Consider the following 2,519-nt stretch of genomic DNA (forward strand, 5'->3'; position numbering starts at 1 on the left):
TGTGAGCATTTAAAATCAGCTTTATCTCTGTATTTTGTCTGACTGGACAGGTTTTTTTTAAATTTTGCTTCCTTACCAAAACCTTTATTTTTTATTTCTTAAAGGAACTCTGTGGTTTCTTTTTGCGTAGACTTTTCCTATGTTTGAAATTTCAAATTACAGTTTTAGAGACCTGGCTTCACTCCTTGCTTGTGGAGGTGTAGAGTGTTTAAATTCTTACTTATGTGTCATTTTACAGCATTTTTGAAAAACACTTTCCCTTTTAGATATGCTGAGATAAATGTCCAGAATAATTCATAAATATTACAACTTAGACACTTCCCCTGAAAATAAACCTTTAATCCTGAATTCTGAGTGAAGAAACCACAAAAGACTTGGATTTTTAATTTATTGTTGTCCTGAAGATGAGATTTCCTCTTCAGGGCATGATGGAAAGGGCACAGCGAGGGGTTATTTTTATTTTTAGAGCAGGGATCATTTTTAGAAAATTAGGAGGGGAATAATGAGTGCAAACCAGAAAATACAACGTGGTGGAAAGCTGGAGTTTACTGTTCCATCTGCATGTGCAGTAATGGACACAATCCTGGCATTTCCCCGTAAAATACACACAAATTCCTGAGCATTTTGCTGGAGTCACATCATTGTGTGCTGAGACACTTCATAAGCCCTTAGACATCCTGTGCTGTGTGAACGACATCCTCCTGTTATCCAAAATAACCCTCTGACTGCACTCTCGGTGTTCAATATCCTTCTCCAACAGATGTTTTCTGGCAAATGTCTTCCTGCATTAGTGAAATCCCCCCCAAGAAGCAGCAGGACACCTGCAGGAAGTGAATCAAGGCTCTGGAGCAGAAGAAAAAATAATCACCTGCTTTAAAATAAATAAATAAAAGTACTGTTGGAAAAAGAAAAAAAAAGAAGCATTTCTTTCTATTTGTTTTTAGGTGTAAAATTTTAATAATTAACGCAGAATTCTGTAATTGTTGACTCATTAGTGGCTAATGTTGGAAGCAGCTCTTGCAGTGAGTCTGTGACGTGCTGATGAAGCCGTGCAGCCGCAGTTTGTGGTGTTCGGGCAGCAGGAGCCATCCCGGGGCCAGCAGGGGCCAGGCTTGCTTTAGTTCCTCCTCCAGCCTGGGAGCTGCCCGGCTCTGCCTGGGCTGTGCAGTGCAGTGTGACACCGTGTGCTGTGCAGTGTGACACCGTGTGCTGTGCAGTGTGACACCCTGTGCAGTGTGACACTGTGTGCTGTGTGACACCCTGTCGTGTGTGACACCCTGTGCTGTGCAGTGTGACACCGTGTGCTGTGCAGTGTGACACCGTGTGCTGTGCAGTGTGACACCGTGTGCTGTGCAGTGTGACACCGTGTGCTGTGCAGTGTGACACCGTGTGCTGTGCAGTGTGACACCGTGTGCTGTGCAGTGTGACACCGTGTGCTGTGCAGTGTGACACCGTGTGCTGTGCAGTGTGACACCGTGTGCTGTGCAGTGTGACACCGTGTGCTGTGCAGTGTGACACCGTGTGCTGTGCAGTGTGACACCGTGTGCTGTGCAGTGTGACACCGTGTGCTGTGCAGTGTGACACCGTGTGCTGTGCAGTGTGACACCGTGTGCTGTGCAGTGTGACACCGTGTGCTGTGCAGTGTGACACCGTGTGCTGTGCAGTGTGACACCGTGTGCTGTGCAGTGTGACACCGTGTGCTGTGCAGTGTGACACCGTGTGCTGTGCAGTGTGACACCGTGTGCTGTGCAGTGTGACACCGTGTGCTGTGCAGTGTGACACCCTGTGCAGCGTGTGTGACACCCTGTGCTGTGCAGTGTGTGTGATACCCTGTGCAGTGCAGTGTGACACCATGTGCAGTGTGTGTGTGTGACACCCTGTGTGTGTGTGTGTGACACCCTGTGCTGTGCAGTGTGTGTGATACCCTGTGCAGTGCAGTGTGACACCGTGTGCAGTGTGTGTGTGTGACACCCTGTGTGTGCAGTGTGTGTGTGACACCGTGTGCAGTGTGTGTGTGTGACCCTGTGTGTGCAGTGTGTGTGTGACACTGTGTGCAGTGCAGTGTGTGTGTGACACCCTGTGCAGTGTGTGTGTGACACTGTGTGCAGTGCAGTGTGACACCGTGTGCAGTGCAGTGCGACACCCTGTGTGTGCAGTGACACCCTGTGCACTGCAGTGTGTGTGTGACACCCTGTGCAGTGTGACACCGTGTGCTGTGTGTGACACCCTGTGTGTGCAGTGTGTGTGTGACACCGTGTGCAGTGTGTGTGACACCGTGTGCTGTGCCGTGTGTGTGTGCCACATCCTGTACAACCTATGTGACACCCTGTGCTGTGTGTGTGACACCATGTATGTGCAGTGTGTGTGTGACACTGTGTGCAGTGTGTGTGTGACACCCTGTGTGTGCAGTGTGTGTGACACCCTGTGCTGTGCAGTGTGTGTGATACCCTGTGCAGTGCAGTGTGACACCGTGTGCAGTGTGTGTGTGACACCCTGTGTGTGCAGTGTGTGTGTGACAC

General features: G+C 49.3%; 1 protein-coding gene across 1 annotated transcript in view; it reads left to right on the top strand.

Annotated features, from left to right (window-relative positions):
* The window catches only part of NDFIP1 (Nedd4 family interacting protein 1), a gene marked incomplete at its 5' end in the record, with an annotated part of 6,626 nt that extends 5,709 nt beyond the window's left edge, over positions 1–917 (top strand). The window contains one exon of the mRNA XM_017728249.1: positions 761–917. The remainder of the gene's footprint in view (positions 1–760) is intronic.
* Positions 918–2,519: the final 1,602 nt, after the last annotated feature.

The sequence above is a fragment of the Corvus brachyrhynchos genome, unplaced genomic scaffold (genome assembly GCF_000691975.1).
Source record: "Corvus brachyrhynchos isolate BGI_N302 unplaced genomic scaffold, ASM69197v1 scaffold21, whole genome shotgun sequence".
NCBI lineage: Eukaryota > Metazoa > Chordata > Aves > Passeriformes > Corvidae > Corvus > Corvus brachyrhynchos.